Here is a 23,868-nt window from a genome sequence, read left to right on the forward strand (position 1 = left end):
ACACATTTCTTGATGTCTTTAGTTACAAATTGGCACACAGATGGGCTGCAGTAGTATGATGGGGGGGGGGGGGGGGGGCTCACACCTTAATTCCGCTCTGTTTATTACCCAGGAAGTTTTGATCAAGTTTATGGTGTTAAAGACTCCAACATATCAACTCCATTGGAGAACAGGACAAGCTATTGTAAATATGAACCATCAAAGCATTAGCCATTTCAATGAAATGAAGCAAATCAATTGTTTTCTATAAAGGTGCCTTTCAGATCTCCTTTTTCAGGTTCTGAGATCCCTTATCAAGTTCAGCATTATTAAATGTTGGACTATGGACTGCAAGAGTAATTTTTTAGGACTTCTAAAGGGTCACTTTGCTGCTAACATGCTTGTCTTTGCATTTATTTTACTTGACCTAAACAGGGTGATTCACGCACACACAAATATACATAAACCCGAATTAATTCTGTTGCATATAATACTTGTTTGAGCCTTAACCCAGCAAAAAATTTGAGGACTTAAAGAAAATCAGAGATGTGTTCAAACGCTTTTGTAAGATGGGATTAATATTTCCAAGGAAATGCATCCATTATAATGGTCTGGTTAGGAACCTCACTGTTTATCTGCAAGAAAAAACTGGGGAAATAAAAGATGTTTTCTTTGTGGTGCATCATATGCTCACCTTTGTAGAAAGCTACATCTCTAGATCAGTGGGATAGTTTCCTTTTCTGGGGTATCCATCAGCTTCTTGAGAGATGCTGCAGAAATACTGTGCCTCTCTTGTCCATATTGGGGCAATACCGATGATTTGTACAAATGTTCAAGGGATGAAGAATGCTCCATTTTTTTCTGTCCTTTCTCTGCTGGAGATGGTAATGGAATTAAAAATGGAACTTTGTTTATGTTGGATTTGTGGCTTTTGTTCAAGTAGCTTTAGGTGATTTCTAAAAACTAGTTTTCCACTGATATGTAGAAATTCCTTAACTTCAAGTATGAGATGTCCATCTCAAAGCACAAGTTTAGGTATAACTAGAAGATTAAATGCCTTCATAGCCTGGAGTCAGTGCCTCCAGCCCAGCTAGCCTTTCCACTATGCTTGTAATCAAAGGCACCTAGTGTTACTTTAACAAATGCTTTCTTTAACATGCCAAAGCCCTGAGCTGCCATGTTTCAAAGAAACAAGAGGTTAGAATGAATTATCTATTTCCAGTAAAAAGCAGAATTTCCTCTCTAAAATTACATTGGCTCGAGCTCCATTATGCCGAATATACTTTCCAACACCAGTGACAGGTTTAAGATCTGGTATTTGTGATGCTTAAGAACTAAAAACTTATGATTTATACCTCTGGAAAGACTATATTTCTAGCTTTCTAATGGGACAAACAGAAGTTGCATCTATGCCAGGAATGTCCAAAGTCACTGCAACTTAAAGCTATGATGTACGTTTAAATACAAAAGTTATTTTCTGTCACTTTAAAATAAGATTTTAAATAAGAGTTATATCTTTACCAATTTAAAACCAAACCTGGTAGCAATTTAATAAGATGTATATTTTTGGACAGAATATCTATAATATCATACATACCTACTTTCCAAAGCATGCAGTAAAACAGAACTTACTGTAAATTGCTTGATTGCTTAACTTTCTTCCCAGACTCAGCTCAGTGGAGAAACTGCTATAAAATTGGGGAGACAGGAGAGATTTCTTGTGCTTTAGTCACTGAATAATTCCAATTTTTCCACTTTCATGTGAACCTAATCTACTCTCCAAACTGACCATCCTATCAACCTGGAGGAACTGGTTAGAAAAGAGAGTAAGCAGGGTCTGTTTTCGCTGGTTTGGTTTTTTTTTGGTTTTTAGCAAAGCATGCTTCGAAAGAGCAAATTCTTTTCCACAGAGTTTTCAACTGTGTACTTGAATAGTGAACATTTCTTTAAAAGAGGTAACGGTAATGCTGTTCTGACAGTAACATAAATCTACTTTTTCCTGCAAATTAAAGCTTCAAAAATTATAAATGTATTCTCGCTGAATACTGATATCCTCTTACTCTTCCTCCACATTTTTTCTTTCTCTTTACAACTCCCTAAATTATAAGGGAATTAAAAATCCATTAGATAGTATACATTAACATATGCTGTTATGGTTTTAGCTAGTGAGTGTGGGCAGAAGCTGCTGTGTGATATGATTTTCCATTACTGTCCTTTGAAGGCAAAACATAAAATTGTTTAATATGTTTTACTATTTAAAAAAAAAACAACAGTACTAAACTTCTAAGCTATAGCACGTGACCTATACAAGGTAAAAAAAGTATTTATTTCTAAAATATGCTCCACATGAATTGCTATGTTGAAAAAGGCTGGTTTATCCCATGCGATGTCATGTGTGGGATACAGGTTTTCCAGACCATGTTGAAGAAACCTTTTATAGGTGTCTATTGAATACTTTCTACCAAGGAAGTCTGACTCAATTTTTTTAAATAAACATAGTTGCCAAAAACAAAAATAACATTTTTTAAACAAAAAATGAACATTTTTCAAACAAAAAATGAACATTTTTCAGTTGTGTTCCTTTTACTTTCTATCTGCCTTGAGTCAGCCAGATGAGCCTCTAGGAACAAGTGGTTATAGCCTGTGTATTTTTATGTCCTTGACCAAGTTGGTTATCCTTGCTATATCCTTATTTCACCATATACATAGTGGCATAATGCCTCTCTACTTCATGTACTGGAAATTGGACATTATATTTAAAAATTGAAAAGTGCATAGAGGGGCTTTGTCAAATTTGTAATGTGTTTAATTGGAAACTACTATGGCTGTACAAAATATTGCATGTCCTAATGCTATGTTTTCTACCAGTTTGAAAGGTTTTCTCATCGTACTACCACAGATTTAGTGGGAAATACCAGGTATAAATCTTAACAGTCAAAGGAATTTACTTACAGTTGCCTTTTCTACTCTTATTGATAGCAGATTTATATCTCTGACCAGGGAAGCAGTCATCTGAATGCAGTCACGGATGATTTTAAATTAAACATAAAGTTTAAGAAAATTCTGGCTAAATGTCATCAAGATCCATCATACCAAGCTGTCTGAGAGGGTAAAGGGCACACTGTGAGCTAGATGAAGGGCAAAAGCAGATCCAGAGCCAACACACTCCTGTAGTATGGTACAGATGCTTGGGGACATCCAGGAAGAGGTGGGAGTCTGACACTCTGATGTACAAGGGTGGTTGCCCTCGTGTGATTATCTCCTTCCCTGCTTTTCCCTGTATCTGCACTCCAGACTGCTGCTGCTTTTACCCGAGCCCTTGCATCCTCCCTCATCTCTGCCTACCAGCAGCTCTGTGTGCATCTACTCCTTTCCTCCATCCCATCCAACCATTTCCAGGCATCCAGCATTGTGAGGTCCTGAGAAAAGGGCAAATTTTTTTCTCCCCAGGATCTAGCTCTAATTTACAGCTCTTGTTTCTGTATTAACCATAAAAGGAAAAGAACATTTTTGAAATCAATGTTTAAATGTGAATCCCAATTTAATATATGGAAGACAGGGAATATTTATAGCCATATTGTTTGTATTTTGGGATAAAAATAGCCTTTTCATGGAAAATACAGTAGTGACCAGAATTCCATTGTTTCCCCTACAACACATACATTAAACAGTCCTAACTGGATAATGGGAAAGAACAATAATAAGGATAACGATAGGTTACAGAAACAATTAGGTAAGGAATAACACATGACAGGTAATCCAGTCATAAATTTATAGGCATGCTGCTCTCTCCTCAGGAGCCCTGTGAGACACAGGGCCAAAGGCCAAATACATTCCCAAGGAATGTGTACTGAATCACACGCCTACAGACTGCATGTTATTATTAGAATTGTAAAATGTTATTGCTGATTTTTATATATCACACTGTGTGGTTAATTTAAAAATGTGGCTAGACAATTTATTGTGTGTTTGGGATGGCTATTTCCAATACAATTTTCTTTGATTATTTTAAAATGTGTTGTTAGGTTTAATTCTTTTTAAATGTATTTTTAAACCACAGGAGGACTCTCAATGAGGCTTAAAAAGCTCTTGGTACCTCTGCTTTGTTCTGGCGTTTTGGCTTCACACTCATCCAATGAACAGTAAATGTTTGTTTTCAAGCTTGTTTTCCCCAACCCAGCAGTCCTTTTGTTAGATGCAACCAGTGCAGTGCTAGTTAAGGAAATGGAGTAAAAACAATTTAAAAGTAGCAGTCGGGGCAATGAGCTGGCACGTGGAGCCGTGCTGTGCAGTGCCTGTGCTTTACAGAAACACTACTCACCCCTTAGCCTGTCTTACTTGCATGAGCTGAAAGGAGCCCTGGGTTTTAAACTTCAAACTGGGATACTTACATTTCCTTTTGAACATTGTTGGCAAATGAGAAGTAGGCAAATACATTTCATGCTACCCAGAGCCAGTATTGAAAGCTTTCAATGTCCAGAAGATGGAGTTTCACAGTATTTTCAGGGAGGCTAATAGCCTTTTCTCCCACCTTTTAATTGATGAAGAATGTCTGCATCTGAAAGTTTTCCTATAAGCAGAAAATCTGTTTCAGATTACTAAAAGAGGCAGCTCTGATGAATCACCTAAAATATCCCTCCCTAAAAAGACCAGCCCTCCTTCTGCTGTTCTAGGGAGTAATTATGAGATATAATAAAATAGCTGTAATATACTGGCTTTGTTATTTCAAACACTGAAATTAAATAAACTGAAGTCCAGAAGAAAGGCTTCAGATTCATCTACTTTGCACCTTTGTAAATCAGGAGAAACCCTGCCAGTTGCACTGCAGAAGAATGAATTTCAATATCTGGTGTTTCCCTGAGTAAAAGCCCTGCTTTCCCAGCTCCTGCAGGTACATGTACTTTTACTTACTTATCAATGCTCCAAATCCCAAATCATGAAGAATTTTAGGTTTGGATATTTTAAAGAAAGATCAAATATTTAAAGGGTCTAATAAAGGTCTCTAGGGTGATGTAGAGTGGGAAAGAAATTAAAGACTAAATATTATAAAGAACCTCACTTGACCTGAACCTGCAGGTACTGAGAAGATAAGGTGTAGGTGGATGCATTTATGGACATCTCCTACCTTTGAAGTCTTGTGTACTGTAAATAATACTAGACCTGAATACTAATAGTCATCTTCTTTCTCACTCATTCCTCTTCTTCACTCTCCTATGCATCAGTGTTAACATACGTTGTTAATAAAATGCCAGTTTCAGTTTGGTATTTTCAGAATCTCCCAATATTTAATCTCCTTTAAATTTCTCTCCTTTCCAAACATCTACTCTATCTATGGGAGCATGTGGTACAGTCATAACCTGGAAAGTACAGTTATGGTATAATTTTGATGTGTTTCTTGTATGTTAAGATGCTTACTAATTGTCTAGCTAAAACAAATTCCAAAGGATGATATAACATCTCTTCCCTTTTTGTTGAAGTCCATTTTGTTTTAAGCACTTGAGACTGTGCAAAGTGTTGTTGTTCACTGTAAATATTTCTAAGGTGAAATGCTTCTAAAAATGCACCCACTATCTCTTTGTCATGAACCGGCTCTCAGTTAAGTCTGAGTTGTCATAGCCTGGTGTAAGGATTTCTATTAACAAAATGCTTCAGCTCTAGGAGTTGTCCTGGTGGCTTTGCGGGAAGTAAATCAGATCGCATTTCTCTTCAGAGGAGCAGAGACTGGTGCTATCAAAACTCCAACTGTAGCTGTTCTTCATGGCAACTTTCACTTTACCCCAAGTCAAAAGGCAAATGTCTTCATTGCATTAGTCACAATGAGTAAATTATGGAACAGGTTTTCAAAAGCTTTTAAGTGGCTCTGTTTTAACACATATTCAGATATCATCTTTTCGCTGGCACCTGTGAAAACCTGAATGTGTTTAGGGATGTTAGGAGCTGAGGCCTTCAGCAAAGCTCTGATAGTTCACTCAAACAGTCCTTGAGACTTGGAGCAAGATGTTAGGTTTGTGTCTAAACGAAGATCAGCCATCAGGAACTCTCACCTCTGAGCCCTGTTTTCATGCTCATAGCAAAATGAGGGCTTGGAGTAATATTACACCATAAGTATTTGGGAGAGATGCTTTGGTGAATGCTTGTTCTCTCTCTTACTTTCAGACTCCTGGTATGCTGTAAAACATCTTTCAATGCTTTGAAGTTCTGAAGAAATTAAATGCTTTTTGACAACTACTGTTGATGGTAGAAGACTTTCTCCCTCGGCAGTAGTAACAAAACATTTTCAATGTGAATGGTTCTAAAATCGGAGAAATAACACAGACCACTGAACAGCTTTGTTTAAAGGTTGTTTGCATGATTTGGAAAGGAATCCTTTTACACTCTAGAAACACAGTAATTTTTCAAAACAAGATGTAGGGTATTAAACGGTTAAGACTTAGTATGGGGACAGCTAACATATCTGCCACTTCTAAGAGCAAAAATAGCATGTACCTTATTAAAAACTGCCTGATAGGGTCAGTAGCCCAGTCTCAGAATACCACCCAAGAACAATTTCAATTTTAATAGCTTTTACTATGTATTTCATAAGCAAGCCCATTGAAATTGAGTCATCAAAGCCTCCCAGTTCCTCCAAGACAGATTTTAGCCCGAGAGCTTGGAGTAATTATCCCACTGGATGTTAGCCTGTGTAGCTATTTCAACCTCGTTCATCATTTCAAACAGCTACATACTCTGCCTGCTAATTTCATCAGATGGATTAGCCTCTCTTACTTGTCTATCTTTTCTTTTTTTTTATTTCTGGGGGGTGAAATATTGCCTTCTTCCCCTGTTTTAATAAGCTGAGCAGGCATGCACCACTGCACCGCTTCTGCCTCCTATTTCTTTTAGCTCAGAGAATGATCTTCTGGGGAAGAGCTGGGAGTAAATGTGAAGGTGAAAACTTGGCTGATTTTACCTGCAGGCTGGAACCAGCTGCTTTCAACCCACCTGGAAATACAGTCTTGAGCCCATCTGAATTTGTCTGCCTCTCTTCAGTGTCTTCTGAGCAGGTCTACTTTTCTGCCTATCTTCCCTTTCTTTTACACTCTGTGCCAGTGGCTTTCCTGGGCATGAGACTGCACGTTTGCTAATGCAAATCATGGAGCAGCTGACTAGGTGACAGGAAAGCATCAAACCCTTCAGATCGATATATCTAATATTTGCAAGTATAGCTACATATGAATAAAAAGACTAATGCATGCTTTACAGATCTTGTGTGAAAGTATCAGAAGAAATTCACATTTGTATATTTCATCCTTTGATAAGAAACAGCCCTAACTTATCCCAAAATGTGCTTTATATAGTTCTCAAGAATAGAAATAAAGTGAATCTGAGGATAGATAATTGAGTGGAGTGAATGGAAGTCTCTTCCTGCTTACTGGTACAGCTTTTCAGGAAATCTTCTTTCACAGTAGTAGATTCCAGTGTGCATCTACTGGGTATCTCTTGTACAATGAACATGGCATTTGATTTGGTGCCTCAAGTTTACAGTGATGCTACACTTAGAAATATGTGGTTATAGATAAGCAAAAAACACTAACAATGAAATTTTCACATGCTTCTAACAGTGCAAATTGTCTTGCTGAATTTGGGACTCAGACTGCACCTTTGTAGTATCCCAGTCTCTATTCTGCAGCATCCTGTGGCAGTGCTACTTTTAGTTTGTCAAGTAGCTTATTTTTGCATTTGGGCACCTGTGCTGAATAGCGGAATGGCCTTAGTCTTTAGGAGGAGCCGGCTTTCTCTCTGACTCCTCAGCATCCTCAGGGATGGCAGCGTCAGCCTTTGGGGAAGAGACAGGAGGCTGCACCTCAAGGTGGTGGCAGAGTTGGAGCCAAGCTGAACATTCAAGGAAACCTGTGTGCCTGCCTGGCTCTCTGCATGTGCTACAGCATAGCTGCTGACAAGCTGGTAGAGAGGGTGAAGCTGTTCTGGGGGGAGTAGTGTGGGAGCAGAGAACATTTGCCAGAGGAAATACTCTGCATTATGGACCTACGGGCACACCTAGGGCTAATGTAATTATGGAGAAAATGCTTCATTGGAGTATTTGTCAACAATCTTCTTTATAAGTTAAATGAAACTGTAGTTAGCTTGGTGGAGTCTGCTAGGAAAAGATCCTTCCTGGGTTGTCTGGGTAACTAGACAAGAGCCATATCATTTCAGAATGACCTTGGTGTTAGGACACATTGATATTTTAGGCAATGTTCTTTTAATTTTTGCAAATTTGTAACATTAGTTATGGTTCAGTACCAGTATCAAGATCATTAGTATTAAGTAAAATACTTTTGGATTCACAGGGCAGTAATTGCAGTAGATTTTTCAACTATTTATCAGTAAGTTTTATTCTACTTTGCCATCATCTCAAAGTCCTTTGGCCAAATCTTGTCTTCATGACAAGTGGAAACATTCCGCTGTTGTTCATTTCCTCTCCTCAGCCATGGAAGCCATACCTGTGTCCTCCATAATTTCATTGACTTAAAAGCTGGTCTCCTGAAAAAGCTACCACTTCCATGAAAGTTATTCCAACGGCACAAAAATAACACAGATGACACTGGACCAACCAAACTTCACACCTGGTCTTTAAAATATTTCATCTGGCCATTCCAAAAGGAGAACATATTCACAGGAAAAATATAGGGTGGCTAGGAAATAGCAGTTACTGATAGATGTCAGTCTTGTAACAATTTCAAAAAAAACGTTTTTTCTTAAGACAGAGAAACGTTAAGTATTAAACATCAATGTTTTCAACTCATGAGAGAAACGTTAAGTATTAAACATCAATGTTTTCAACTCATGTTATTCCCTAGTAGCAACTCACACAGAAGTTTTTAAAAAATGACCATCAACCAAACGAGTGATAGAGCAGACAGATAAATTGATATAAAGTCAACTCAAATTCAATGTAAAATTATTTATAGTATCTGTAGCAGTTATGTGATTTTTATGAGACAGACAGAACTTTCTGTAGCTTCTTCCACATGTGTAACAAAAAAATGAGCATGCCAACTTGCATAAACAAAGAAAAAATACATCAAAATGTTATAGAGAGGATGGAGCTCTTCTAGTGCTGTTGATTGCTGAGGAGAAAATAAAGAACCCATTAGGAATGCCTTCTATTCTTTAATTCTTTCCCTCCCCCCACCCAGCCCCTCAACCCAACCGAGGCTATTACACACATGAGGACACACACCTTCAATCATTTTATATCCTCCCCAGCACTCTACTAGCTGTACTTCACCCTCTTGCCTTTCAGCACCATATATAAACAGCACACATATTCCCCCAGGACAGTGCACAACTCTGTTTCCTCTCTCTACAAGAATCACACGTAGCAGCTGCCTGCTACGAGCCATGGGCAGAGTCAAGGTCGCATGTGTGTCCTGAGGACCTCTTCCTTTTGTCCTCCACTGATAATTTTCCATTTGGTCTTTGCTGGGTATCACTGTGGTGACTGCTCTTCAGCAGGGTGGAGTTCCCATCTGGAGAAAATTTCAAAGGAAAAGGAATTTTATATATTTTTCTCTAATTTAAATATTATGTTCATTTTACTTCTTTGTGATGACCGAGTGTTTTCTTCTGAAATTCAAATCACACGCTGAATAACTACACCTATTACATGGTTATAAGTAAAAAGAGTCTCTTGTTTGCTTCCTAGCATGTCCAGTTTGCATAAGCTTTATATTATGCTACTTCAAAGATTATGCTCGGAGCCATATATTGAAAGGTAAATACAGTCCTGATTATTCTTTGTGAGGTAAAATAGTTATAATGAATGTCATGGGCAAATGACACTCTCTTGAGTTAGGTCCTGGGAAAGCTTTTCTGTTAAACATTACTAATATATTTTATTTAAGTAATTTGTCATAGCCCTATGGAAGAGATTATATTGGCCTTTTAAGAGCAAGATTTGGCCCTGCCACTGTTCCGTTAATTTTGAAATAAATGCTATAACTTATTTCCCAAAGACTGTTTGAAAAATGTAGGGTTCAGCACTGCCTAGGATGTCAAGAAGATTGTTCAGTGATCTAAGTAGACTGTTTTTTTTAACAGCAAGGGAGACTTGTTTTGTGAATATTTCTGGTAAAAAAAAAAAAAAAAGAAAAGAAAAAAAAGGTTGGAAAAAAAGCCCGGACAAGGAACCCAGGAGCTATTTTCAAAGAAGACTGTGGAGATGAACAACCAGAGAAAAGTAAGGAACCCCTGTGAAATTTTTGTCCGTATTATAAAAGGCTGTTTCAAACTTAGGAGGAAGGTTTTCTGAAGTTACTGATGAAATATGTTGATAGGACAGAAGCATAGTGCAGACAGAACTCAGATGCTTAAACATCCTGTTAAAGCTCTGAGATGCATGTTGGAGCCATTTGCTGTCAATTCTGTGCAATGACCATGGAGAGTGAGCAGAAATGGCTTCTGTCTGCTGTTGCAGGGCATTGAAGCTGCATCACTTGGAATAAATTATTTTTCTACAGGTCTGCAGGTAAGAAGCCCTTAAATTCAGTTGAAAGCTCTCCTCCATTTGATATGCAAGTTTTGGAAAAATTTGTTAATAAACTTTGACTGTTTCGGGGAGGAGGTAAGCAGAGCCCTGGCACATACCTATGACAAGCAGGCAAAAAGTGTGTCTGCATCCTGCTACCAGTAGCCAACTGGCTGCAGGTCCTTGTTCAGGGGGCTTGTAGAGTAGCAGACTTCCGCATTACACACCTTTATATAATCATTTTTTAGACAAGGAAAAAATTCTCAGCAAAGACTCCAAAGGATGAGCAAAAGAGAAACTATGCGTGGGACAGGATGGTAGTCCTAACAAACACTTTAACAAGATATTTTCAAACGGAATTATTGATTATAAAATTAATTTAGCCTACTCGTCAATTTTAGGCTGTGGCCCCTTTTCTGAAAGTATTATTGTTTGCTTGTGTTTTAACACCTGATAAAGCCAAACAGAAGTGACCTTTCTCCTATGTTACAAAATAACAAGAAGAATCAGAAGTGCTTGACACCCGAGTAGCCTCAACAGTTGGTACACTGTAGCTGTCAGCGTGAAATCGAGTGCAAAATTGCCAGATTTGGAGTCCTTCCTAAAATTGCTTTCTCTGTCAAGAGGAAGTAAAGGACATTGACCAGAAAAATGACACAAGACTTCCAGAGGCAATCTTTGCAGAAACTCCATTTCACCTGTACAAGAACTGTATCTGCACATTGATTTGCCGGTTTAGGAAAGCCTTGTCACCACCTCTGACTCACAACCTGCACAGAAATCCAATAAAAATCAGAAGAAAAGACCTAATAGCTTCTTTTTCAAATGGATACAGTTTGTCTGCCCAAAAGTAAGATAGACAGTCTGCCATGAGAACTTCCTACTGACATAAATAGTAAATTTGTAATAGTAACTTACTATTATCTGAGCAAAATTTTGAAGCTATTTCACAAGGGATGAAAGGACTTGCACCCTCTTGCTTTCAGTGGAGGATTTAAAGAATGATAAGTGTTGGTACTACTGTCCTCTAGATAGGTATGTATGTGAGATACATATATTTTGTCTTTGTTCTCTATAAAAAAGCATCTCCTATTTGGTTTTTCTTGACATAGATGAAATCTTGTGCAACAACTTGTCCCAGGAGGAATGCATTGTAGATATCTTTTAAAGTTAGAAGGAATAGCAAAGAGGGAGGATAAATTTCTTCAGAGTAAATTATAATAAGAACAAATGGCTTTCTACCATACTGTTTATTTAGAAATAGTAAAATATTCTGTCTTTTAAGGCTTGCTATGGATTTCTCATTTTGATTTTTTTTGTTGTTGTACTTTCTGTAACCACAACAAATACTATAGTTTTGTCACCCAAATAATTGTACTGAATCAAAGGTAGTGCATTCTTCATGAGTGGGAACATTAGGGGTTATCTTAACCCAACAAGACATTAATGACTCCAGTCAAGAAATAAAAACATTTGGAGAAGTAGAGGTGATATAGGAAGATCATTCTCATTGCTTGCATATGAATTAGAGGGTAAACTGCACTCCAGTTTTATTACAAACTTTAACCAAGTAAGCTCCCAGAAATGGTTTACTCTCTCGTCTTCGTATTGATACTAAGTTATATTTGAAAAACTAATAGATTAGCCATGTCCTCCCCAAAGTGTTTGATTTAAAGTTCAAGCTTTTCCAACTACTATGTATTACCATTAGGATAAAGTATTGGGTACTACTATCTCCTGGACACCATATTTTTAAGAATATGCTTCATGCCTCATTTACCAGAAATGTATTGAGATTTTCCTGAGCCAACATTCAAAGAATAACTTGACATTTTTCATAGCGTGATGCCATGTTTTTGTCTTTTCTTTTTAATTCCTTTGCCACCCTAAATTGGTATTTTGAATTGATCTTTTTTTGTTTGTTTAATTGTTTGACATCTAAAGCTCAAATAGAATTTGTTTATGTACTGCATATAAAATATATGCATAAGAAGTTATTAGATTCTTAAAGTGAATATAGTGTGATGGAATGCATAAGAGCAAAAGAAAATTAAGCTGGATCACCCCTTTAAACATATAAAAGGTGTAGATACAACTAATTAGTCCAATCTCATTGTGGAGTGGGGCAAGTAACAGTTGGCCAGAGATTGTGAGTTTCCAGATATTACCTGGTGGCAGTTGGCTCTTAGAAGGCTCTTGATCCCTAAAAATTGATAAGGGAAGCATCAAGGAAAGCACAGTTACTTTATGTGATACCAGAGAGATGACGGCTACCTAGAACAGGGGAGTGATCCTTGCTGGGGTTTCATTTCACAGACTCACAGAATCATTAAGGTTTGGAAAAGACCTCAGAGGTCATCAAGTCTAACCTTTTACTGATTATGACCTTGTCAACTAGAACATAATATTAAGTACCACATCCAGTCATTTCTTAAACACCTCCAGGGACAGTGAATCCACTCCTCCCTGGGCAGCCTGTTCCAATGCTTGACAACCCCAGCTTTGTGCAGTCAACTCACTTGCTAAAGTATGATGCTCTCCTCCAGCTAGTGCATTAGATACCTGGAGGATCTGTACTGATCAGACTGAACTTTAGATTGAGATACTACTGTTTAGTTTGAAACAAAGTGGGGACGAGGCAGGGGTGGGAGGGAAGCATCATTTGAATTGAAACAAAAATAAATTCTACCAGAATTCCTATATTGTTGATGTCTCAATACTGACTAACATAAGTGGTTGTATTTTCCCTGCATGAACCTCACCCTGAAGATCTGTCCCTCAGGCTTGTTAAAAATGCCTGCAGAGGCTGCCACAAACTGTTTGCATTTGGAAGAACATCATTATAGAATGGCAGAACTTGTTATGTGCTTAGTCCCTTGTACATCTTGGTGCATATGCTGTCTGACATATAGTTCAGGAGGATGCCAAGATGTAAGACAGTGGGTTTAATTATCAATACTGGAGCATTGATAAGAATGTTAGAAAATCTCCCCTTGTTTACTACCAGAAGACTACCTGCTGGTAGCACTGCACAGCTTCCCTTGCTACCTTAGTGCTCCCAAAATATTTTAACACTTCCTGCCAACTTCCTTAGGTTTTCTCTTTGTTATCACTGCTAATGGGTCCTGTTCAGCATTTCTCTTGCTGTGCTGCTCCATTCTCTCATAAATGCCAGATTTTTCTTTCACTTATGCTCTAGAACAAAGTTGGAGAAGACTGGGGACAGAAGAGACCAGAGGTTCTCAAAGATATATTATTTCATTTAAGTCAAAAGAAAAAGAATAAGAGCAATTCGGATTGTAATGTGTATCAGAATGGGCATGTTGAGGTGTTTGTTAAGGATGTCTTTTTACATTTTTCCCATCATACAGCCCACAGCTAGTCCCACTGCTTTTGGCAGGGCTCCCCATATAAGAAAGGCAAGGTTCTCTGCTCTATTCCCACTCCTGCAGGACTAATAAGACACATCCAGAACAGAAGAAAAGATCGTCTGATAATTTTATTCACATCAAACCTGAATAGTTCAAGCTGAGGTCTCCAGCTCCTAAGAACACATACATCACCGAGACCACAGTTCAGGAACAGAGATGAGATTCAAAAATCCCTTCAGCAGCAGATGAGCTGTAAAGTAGCAAATCACACAGCGTGAACTGCCACAGACAGCAAACAGGGAATAAACAGGGATGAGCATTGTGAACAAAAGAAAGATCTGGGGTTAATTCAGGTTCACAGAGGGCTTTGGATCTGAACTAAAAATATATCTCTTAAATGCAAATAGAGAAAATGATAGGTATTTGCATGATTGACAGCCTTTTGAAATAGAAGTGTTGCTATAATTAAGCAATAATGTATGAGTGAGTGTACATTATGACAAATTGGAAGCTTGGTTGATTAGATTGAGCATATAAACTGTCAGTATAATTATCACATTTTAATCATTTTTCTCCATTTTTTATAACAGCATTGTCTTCAGCCTCATTTGGTGCTTATTAGATTGATATTCTAAGAGGAATTGTACAACATAAAACATGTCCTTTAACAGGATGAACTTTATATAAGACTTTAGGTATGTCCATAAACATTTATAATGATGGCTGTTGTGTCTCAACTTTTTGCCATATCTTATGTGTCAAATAATGTAGTTTTAGAGCTTTCTTTACCATGATAAAATATTATGATCTGAAAGTACTTTGTACTCAGTAAATATTCGCTCACTATATATTTTAGCTGTCACAGGGAAAACATATCACATTATTAGAGCTGAATAATGAATTAATGATACACATTGCAATGATTAACAAGATGCTCAATCAGTGTGGGAGTAAGATTTTTCCATTTTCATGCAACTATGCTATAATGTATGTAGTTTTTTTGACAAGGAAATGTTCTTTTCTAACACCCAGGAAACAGCAACGTTTTAACCAATTTAAAAGGTTTAATTTTATACCAGTTACCCTTTTAAATTGTAAACCATTGGAGAAGTAGCACGCTCTCGAAAATGCAGTATAGCAAAGAAAACAGATCTTCTTAACGTGGTCATGCTTTTATAGTCTTACCCTATCTCAAATTAGATCTGAGCAGTTCTTTCACTACTGTTGAAGTAAGAAGGTGGAACTTGGCCTGGGTGTCAAAACACCAGTCTGTGAAACAAAATTCTTCAGGTGCTTTCACCATTCCTGCCACTGGTTTGCTTCTTGGCCTTGGGCAAGATGCTTATCTGCTCCTCAGATTAATGGCCCATTGGGAAACGGAGTTAAGCACATGCTCTACCGGGATTATTGGAAAATTAATGTGCTCTGGGTCTCAGTTTACCACTGTTAAAATTCACATTGTACAGCCTACTCCAGGCTTTGCAGCTGCTAGAGAGAGAGAAGTGCAGAATTATTGGCCTTTCTGACCAATGGTGAATTTCCTTATTTAAGGATAACTATCAAAGTTGACAGTACAATTGTTCAGTGAGGAATTGCACAGAACTAATCACAGCAATAGAAAGGTCTTAATTATTCTCAGATTACTTAAAATTATTCTGTGTCAAGGATTTAAATGACCTTTTCTATGAAAATTGGAAAAGAACAGCTTGAGAACAAATTCCAGGCAAAAAAGTATCTTCCAGAAATCATTTCTTCTTTGCATTCTGTAGTATATTGTCTATCTGTAGCATTATCTTTTCTCGAGATACTTTGTGATATTGATAGTGAAATCTGAGATAGCAAAGTCCTCATTACTTGATTACTTCTACAAGTGGAAAATTGCCAAACAACTGACTTGAATATTTGGTATAATTTTCTTTGCCTGTATTTATTTCCTTTCCTAGGTTTTCCACAAATTTTCTTTGCTGTTGATGGTAGAAAGATTCTCAAAAATTTATATATCGTAGGTCAAATTTGAAGGATATTTGTAGAAAGTTATTTTGAATTCAGAAGTGTAAAATTCATGTAATAAACATTATTTTAGTATAGAATTTTCTTGATCCTTTGAAAATTTACCTTCTGATCTCAATTTTTAACTTTGCAATCCTCCAGCAAAATACTTTGGCCTTCCAACAGTCTTCACTAAGTTCAAGGTGAAGATGTTATTTCCAATCTCAGATATTGCTGTTTGTGCAGAATGTGCAATTCTTAATTCTTAATTCTTCTGCTACTACTTCTAATGACCCAATTACCAGTAAAATGCATAAAAGCAAGATTTTAACATTGATTTTTTTCCCCTTGATTTTCTCAATAGCTTTCACAAACCTGAACTTAACAGCTTTTTATCACAATTATAAGGGTTTGATGTTGGATCTTACTAGGTTTATTTAGTGTTTCAAAAGGCTTAGTGAAGCCCCTTCCATGAACTTATCAAGGAGCTTCATTATGGTATGAAAATTATGTAAAAAAATTACTAGTAAATGGCTGTGTCTTGATTGGAAAACAACCTAGCAACAGACTATTTCAAAATTCAGTATATTAATGTTGTTTTTGTTCAAGAGATTTACTCCACTAAGAGAATCAAAGAGGTGAATGACTGGCAAGGTGGGGAAGCTTGCTGATGGAATCCGTTAGTTAGCTTAGTGAATCGTAGAATGGTCTGGGTTGGAAGGGACCTTGGAGATCATCTGGTTTCAACCCCACTACCATGGGCAGAGACACCTACCACTAGACCAGGTTGCTCATAGAACCAACCCTCTTTCAGTTTGAAGCCATTCCCCCTTCTCCTATCACTACATGCCCTTGTAAAAAGTCCCTCTCCAGCTTTCCTGCAGGCCCTTTTATGTACTCATAGGTGCTACAAGGTGTCCCTAAAGCCTTCTCTTGTCCAGGCTGAACAACCCCAACTCTATCAGCCAGTTTTCATAGGAGCAACTAAGGGACTCTTCCAAGTATAGCTTTATATGACAGAATTCAGCAAGGGACAGATAAAACCTGCCTGCCCCTGACAGGATGCTCTCTGGTTACATTTTGCTTTTCCTCGAGATCACTGCATAGGTAAGTAACTGCAAAAGTGCAGTGAAGATGAGAAGTGCTACCTCTTGACATTGTCAGCACTACCAGGAAAGCAGTTGTGTTGATCCTGTTAAAGGATGCATGGGTGCACCACAGTTTACAGAACCACCATGGGGATCCATGTAATGAGACCCAGCACCACCAACCAGGTGCTGCAGGAACCCACCTCAGAGGGAGGTAATTTGGGTGGTCTAGCTTGACTCAGCATGGCAGAAAAAAAACCCTTGCACCTTGCTGGGCTTCGGGTTTGGTAAAACGGAGTGTGTGCGCCTCTGTGATACACTTTGAGGCTTTCACACACCCTGCTCCAAGAGCTGTGGGTGTGCTCAGGCTGATGGAGGCATCGCGAGCTGCTGGGGCTCTGCATGACAGTGCGACGACTGCACAGCGCCCTGACGAGAGCTGGCTGGCCTCCAGCCACCAGGGAGCACGGGCAGAGCACAATTACACCTGTCTGTATGCATCTGTGTATACTACCCAGCCAAAACACACCAGTGCTCTCAAGGACACTTTCTCCCACATGCTGGAAAGTATCACAAAAATAGTTATCTAAACCTGTTAGACAGTGGTACTGCAGACAGTAGCTCTTGGGTATCTGAGTTGGGACAGGTAAAGAGCAAAAGGAAAATTTAGTTTTCAAATGACTGAGGAGTAATTTCCTCGCTGGTGAAAGCAGGCTTTCCATGTTGCATATATCCCCTCATACACCAGTGCTAGCTCTGGGTCAGCACAGTGGAAAAGGTGATAGAGATCTTGTAGCCTGAAAAAACATTCAGGTTTGGTTTGGGAAGAAAAAAAAAAAAAGTAGGGCCTTAGATCTTTTCTTGTTTTAAGGATTCTGCTTCACCTCTCAGTGTTAGAAGATTAATTTACTTTCCGTTTTGTACCAGTGTGTATTCCATAACATTAATTTATTCCTCAAGGTCTGATAACATCAGTTCTGTGTCCATTGTCATCCAAGTGTATAGGTGATGTGTAGAAATGATAACAGGGTTGCATTTTTTCTATGCTTAATGCTTATTTAACAAAATAGCCTGCTAAGCATTCCTCTTAGATTTCTTTATTGTCTAGTTTGTTGGAAGAGTATGAAATAATTTTCTGGCCTGTAAAAAAAAAATAAATTATTTAATGAATTTAGACATCAGAGAAATACCAATTTTCAAAAAGAGTAAGCAACTTTTTATTTTGCTATATCTTCCACACAGGTACCTTCTGTTCTTGAGATTGCCTAATATTTTTTTGAATAAATATTTTGTTTTCACTTATGCACTTGGTAAATTTTAGCACAGACTCCTGCTAGAGAAAAATGTTTTGTCCCTGCTAAAAATTCTGGAGATATCTTCAGAAGAATTTAACATTCACATTCTTTGCCATCAATGACTGAAATCTTGCAAGAGGATGGTCTTTATGTAAGGGGTGTAATTCTGTCATTCAAGTGAGCTGATCTGTAAGCTTTTCAAAACAAAACAAATAAAAAAAACACCCCCAACCCTAAAACCTTTTAACACACAGTGTAGATTTTTAAAAGTTAACAACAAAATTCCCCTGGTGATGCAGCTGTTCTGAACAAGACTGGATAAAAAACCCAGCAGGACTTCCTGCAGTATCTTTGGGTTGCTGAGGGACAGTTTAGTTCTGCTATTGCCAAACTTTTTAACTTCATCAAATTTAATAGATATCAAATTTATGTAGATATATAAAAAACGTTGTTTTAAACTTACTCAAAAGACTTGTCCTTTTTGGTTCCAGTTTAGCCAGGTGCTTAACTTCAATCTGCTAAGTTTCCATGAGCCTTAAATGTAACCGAAACTTTCCCTACGCCATCATGCTTGTGTACCATGTTCAATTGGGTTTCCTGTCCTGCAGACCTCAGATAAGCCCACAGTTTCCATGTTCACTATTGGAACTGTATTTTTTTCTGTTTCTGAAGGAAAATTATATTGCCAAGCTACATGTCTACTGGCATTAGCCAAGTTGTAAAACAGCAGAAATTATCTTGATCCATGGCTGCATAAGGAGAAATGTGTCTGACTAAATTGAAAGAAATATGGGATTATTCAAAAATATGTGTATATACAAGGAATGAGAAGAGCTTTTTTTAAAGTTCAGAAATACACTAGATTTTTTTACAAATGGGCTTGAAATGCTTACCTCCTCTCCGTTATTTTATATAGAAATCTTATCTTCTGTGTCTGTACATGGAATACATCCTTCTAGACAAAGGATTTATCATCAACATATAACCATATGGAAGTAGAATTTGCCATTTGTAAATGTATGGATACAAAATATATACATTACACAAATATTTAGGAATTGTGCATATTTGCTGCAAGTTTATGTTTGAAAGGCATCTATTCTTCCCACTTCTAATTATCTACCCATTTCTAATTGCAGGTTTAGGAGGCAGAATTCCATTTTCCAAATGCCTGCTATTTTTCACTAGAACTAAGTCACTGACAAGTTCTCTTTTCAAAGCAGTTTCCTATGTACTTGTACAACATTATTCCACAGATTTGCTATTGAAATGAAATACTGCAGTGACCTTTTTAATTCCCCTGACTTTTTACAATCTTTGAAATTTAGCACAACAGCAGGAGTTTAATCATATTCACTGATGTAAAAGACAAAATAAGGCACCTCTACATTCAGATAGAGATATGACCTCAAAGGTGCAGAGCCTTCAGAGACTCGCTGGAGATCCCCAAGGACAATTACAGTGATCTTGCTTGTGGTCTCCCTGCAATCTCTGACTTTGCCTCCTGATAACACCAGCAGAAATATTGCACTTACATTGTGTGCCAGAGTATTTTGTTCTTGCTGCTTGAATAACGTTGTTTTCCTATCAAAGAATAATCTTATATTACTTTATCTCTCTGTTCCAGTTCATGTCTGCTTCACAACAGTTTCAAGGTGTGAATTTCCAAGGTCTTTGATTCTCTCACTGCTCAGACTGCAAGGTCTGAGGCTTTGGTTTCATGCTTGTCCTTTTTTTCTGCCGCACTATGGAAGTTCACTGACAAAACAACCTAAACCACTCATCTGCTGGCAGTTGTCTGTTCTGTCAGGGGGTTTGTCACTTTTATTGATTGATGCCAGGTGGACCAAAGGAAGGCTTTAAAAAAATCCCAGCATGTTTATCCATTGCCCCAGAGTGACAGGGCAGATCAGCTCTCTTAAATCCTCCTCCTGTGCAGCAACCATGATGGGGTGACTGATGGAGAATCCCGTCAGCTCTGAGCTGTTTTCATTGTCAAACTGGAGTGGAGGAGCTGTATATGAGCACTCCACAAATGTCTTTTACTGCTTAACAGTGTGGGGACTTTTGCCTCTGTGTGCTCACACACACATGTTCTCAGGACAAGACTGTGAGCAATACTACACCAAGATAATCCTTTACATACACTTATGCTTCTTTTCTCGCTCAAATTGTGTCTTCAATGCAAACAATCATGGTAAATACTTCTAAAATTACCCTTTTTAATGTTTATTAGACTAGAGCTAGAGCTAGAGCAAAGGACTAGTATGAAGTGTTAATATCAGACCCCTTAACTTTTTTTGAGGGGAATGCTATCACTGTCTTATGCACAGAAAGTTCAGCACTGACCAATGAATACTGTTGTGAAGCTTTTTGATCATCTCTGTGAATTTAGGCAATAGCTGTGGTTCAGTTGATCAAAGGCAGAGACAAAAACTATCATCATGAGCTGGCAGCTACAGGAGAAACTTCTGAGTGGACAAAGAATTGCATTGATACTGCTTCTGATCTAATTCTTTTATTGAAAAAGACTCTGCTTTTTGGGAAATCACTCAAGCATCAGTCATGAGCACTGAATTCAATAGTTTTTAAGGAATGTACAACATCATCTTAAATCTTTTTCAATTTGCTTTTTGCACATCACTCTCAGTAGCACAAGCTTTTGGTAACTTCCATAATTGAAGTTAATAGCAATGCACAGGGGATGCTTAGTGGAGCTACAGAAAATCTTGCAAAACTTTTCACTTGAATTCTAGAACTTAATTTTTTTGGTCCAGAGTTTGCCATGTGTCTTAAGCTTCCACAGATTAGAAGTATGACAAGTTGGATTGTCGAGTCCTTTCTTCGGTGTTTGCTCTTTAAAATTTTTTAAATGAGAAAGCTTATTGAGTGATTGGATCAAAGAACATTTCAAAGCTGCGTTTGTAGTCATGTATCTAATAGTATTGTCCTAAATGAAAATTTGATTGCCAATCAAGGCTCAGCATCAAAACCATGAAGCTTCTTTCATTGGATTTAACCAACTTAAAGTTTTTGATGAAGAAATGACAAGTCTTCCTAATCTGGTAGTTTTCAAGTTAATTCACAAAGTAAGACTAAATAGGGAATAAATTTGAGCAGCTGCTCAAAAGTTGCAGAAAAAGAGTTTAGCCATCTTGGGTAAATTACTCCTTGCAAATTATTTGCTCAGCTCAAGTTCACCATTTTTGAGTGATGCTTTGTGGAAATTCAGGTTGCTGAACTGGTCATCTTAGAGCTAGCTGATAAAACTTCTGAGAGAAGCCAAATCACATGTTCAGCCAAGATACTATTCATAGAATGACAAATGAAGTCATTTGTCTGAGGACACTTTTCTTGATGAGATTTTGTTTGACCAAAAACTACTTAAAAATTACATTAGTCTAGCAATACTTGCTGTTAAACTCTACATTCATACGGGGATCTTTAGCAAGCCATTTGTGGCCCTTCATTGCAAAATTTACTGCACAATACTTTATGTGCTTCCATATCCTTCGCATAAAGCACTACATACAGTAGTTTCAATAAAATTTGTGTGAGATGTTTTACAAAACTCCTTCTCAGCAATGGGATTCCATCAGAAAGAATGAGTATCATAGTGTTAGGCTTTCATTTTCAAGGATTTTCCCTGTAAATGACTAAATCATTATTCAGTTGAGAGACAACTCACAGTAAACAGTGCATTGCTTCTAGATGTATCACCTGTGATCAATAGGTTCCCCTTCTGCCTCAGCACTTGTTAATATTGTATATGGGTTTGATTAAATGTTTAAAACCATTTTTTAAGTGGCAGAATTAAAAAGGATGGACTCATTACCAAAAACATTCAGCTTTTAATGCCAGTCTAGAAAACATTTACTGGTGCTATATCATCTTAGGATGTGATCTAATCACATCTAATAACTTATGTCAGACTGCCCTTCATTAGTATGTGGATAGGAGACACATGATCCAAGGGAACTCTACATTTTCTGAAAGAGGTGGCACAGATGAGATCCGACCACACTGCTATTGATTCTCTTAATTCAACATCAACTAGAAAATCTTTTTATTAACTTTTATGATTGCTTCCTTTTGAAATTTTATTTTTTCAATCTCCCTTGCTAGTCTGACATGCCCTGAGTCTCAGGTTTTCCACAGAACTACCAATGCCATGAACATGCAAAATTATACAGGGAGACCCACTGCTTGGGTTGCCTAAGTATTTGTGACAACCAGAAACACTTCCAGCTTCATTTGGGAAGTGCCCGTGTTTCTGGATGCCACAGGGCAAAAGTCAAAGGTCAGTGTTGAAGGCTAAAGTTTGCGATTTTGTGATGTGTGTTGTTATTTCTTGAAATAAGGTATAAACCCTTTATTTGCTTTTTTTCCCCTTTTCATTGTCAGGATACTAAGACACTGTACCCCAAAAAAACCTGTGAGAAGAACTTTCATGGGGGTCCATGTTGCAGGACTCAGAGCCTGGGTAAGGCAGTTCCCTTGTCCATTCATGTTTGGTAGCTGTGTTAAATCACACAATCACAAACTGTGTTTTCTATAAGAACTTTTTCTCCTTTGCTGCATGGGCAGCATGATGGTCACTTCAGAAGCAGCTGTTTAACATTCCTTTTATCCTCTGTTTTCAGAGTATGGTCCCATACTGTGAGTACACACAACTTCAGTTTGACTTTACAAACCTGGATTAGTTGTGTAGCGAAGTTGTTATATCCCCATTTAGGAAAGGGAAATGAGGTATACAGGGATTTAATTTAGAAGTTTGTGACAGTAAGGCCCTGGTTTGCTTGGTGTAACATATTGCACCTCTGAAGCTCATCCCTGTGGATTGCAGCTGCAGCTGTGATTGGTCAGTGGTTCTGTTCCCATCTAGCATCCACGGTTAAGAAACTGGTTTTATGGACCTTACTCAGTCCGATTAGAATCCTTGATGTAGAACCAGAGACAGAAGCAGTTTCCTCAGGCAGCACTGAAAGATCTTATCTATGAAACCATTTTTTTCCGCTTTTTGGAGGCCTCTGGATTTATTAGTAAATGCCTTCCCAGTTTGACTGTAAACAAGACTAGACCATACTTTATTCATTTTGGCAAATCAGTTAAATGACTTTTCCATCACACGGCTTCTTATTTGATTTAACAATTAATCATATCAATGTGGAAATTGCACGTCAAAATGTTATTGCTGAAGCTGGCAAAAAAGCTCAGCTTGGCTTTGCCTCAGAGGCTGGCATTTTAAAGAGAACAGACTCCTTTGAACATGCCAGCTTGAACAAACCCAACGCCACTGCCAGAGGCAAACAGCTACTACATACTATTCTTTACCCCAGCCTTCCCTCTCAACATCTGCTTTTCCATCCTGGTTTTTCCCACTTGTCCTTACTTTACCTTCTATCCTTAAAAAAAGCAATACTAACCTAAACCAGAAAACTCCCACTGCATCCTTCTCCCAGTCTGTATATTTTTCCCATATCCATTTGCTCCTGTGTTGCTTATTCAATATTTCAGATTGAAGGCTCCTTTTAATCTGCTGAACCACTGCCAGGAAGGAAAGTCACTAGAGTGACAGGACAGACTGCCTCCTGGTCTGGTATTGCCATTTCCAAGAATGCCCAGTTTCATTTGTC

This window comes from Corapipo altera, unplaced genomic scaffold (assembly GCF_003945725.1).
Source record: "Corapipo altera isolate COAL_440 unplaced genomic scaffold, ASM394572v1 48b, whole genome shotgun sequence".
Classification (NCBI taxonomy): Eukaryota; Metazoa; Chordata; class Aves; order Passeriformes; family Pipridae; genus Corapipo; species Corapipo altera.